Genomic DNA, 1,069 nt, shown 5'->3' with positions numbered 1-1,069 from the left:
GTGCGATTGTTGGGGAGGGCAGATCGTGGTTGGCATTTCTTTGGACAAAACATCCGCCAGTGATTGCCGGTGTTGTCGACAGACGTGAGAAGTTACAGTAGTTGCTGTCACCAGTGCAGCATGCACCGTACTGTAAACATGTGACAGAGTAGGGTCCAGTGTACAAAACTATAGCGTGTAAATCATGTTTTCAAGACAAGTAGAGAGCCTTAAACAGGACAAAGTTTTCTTACCTTCCATAACCGTTCTTTTCCTGGCGACCAAAGTCTGAATTATTATAGCACGTCTTGGTTGACAGAAACAGAGGCCCAGGGAACTTTCAAAGCTGCCTAATTTTTTTTAAACAGCAAAAAAACAACAACAACAAAAAACAACTCAACAACAAAAACAATAACAAACAAAAAACCTCGTACAAACCAAAAAACACCATCAAACGTGAACAAACGAAAGACGGGTTTGTTTGTATGTGTGGGCGTGTGTTGACGTTTCCATTTCTCCTGTCAGTTTTCGTGCGTTATAGAGAACTGCTCGGATAGAAGGATAATACTAATATTAACAATTAATACTCGAGTCAGGCTGCTGGCCTTGTAATCAAAAAGTCCTGGGTTCGAACCCTGTCAGCGGCCGTCGTTGTGATTTTGGGAAAGACACTTGTCGTGAAGTTTCTTCTCATCGCCCAGATGGGAATTCGTACCAGACTATAGTCAGAGAAATGTCTTATTATTATTATTAATTAGAAAAAAAAGCCGCCCCAAGCAGTTTTGGAACTCATGTCTCGTGCATGCTGTGGCCATAGGTGGATGGTCACTGGGGTGTGTCCTTGAACAAAGACGGGGGAACCCTAGCTCAGGAACAATTATTGTGTGTGGATGACTAATGTTTATGTCTTCGTGTGTTATTTATGTAATAAGTATGTATTCATTAATTATGTTTTTGTATTTATGTGCACTATTTGTAAAACAGATTTCTCAACTGGATCACAAAAGTCACGTTTATTTACTTACAGACAATTGTGCGGGGGAAAAGTGTGTGTCTGTGGGGGCGGGGTGTGTGTGTGGGTGTGTGTGTG

The sequence above is a fragment of the Aplysia californica genome, unplaced genomic scaffold (assembly GCF_000002075.1).
Source record: "Aplysia californica isolate F4 #8 unplaced genomic scaffold, AplCal3.0 scaffold00457, whole genome shotgun sequence".
Classification (NCBI taxonomy): Eukaryota; Metazoa; Mollusca; class Gastropoda; order Aplysiida; family Aplysiidae; genus Aplysia; species Aplysia californica.
This window is presented reverse-complemented; position numbering follows the sequence as displayed.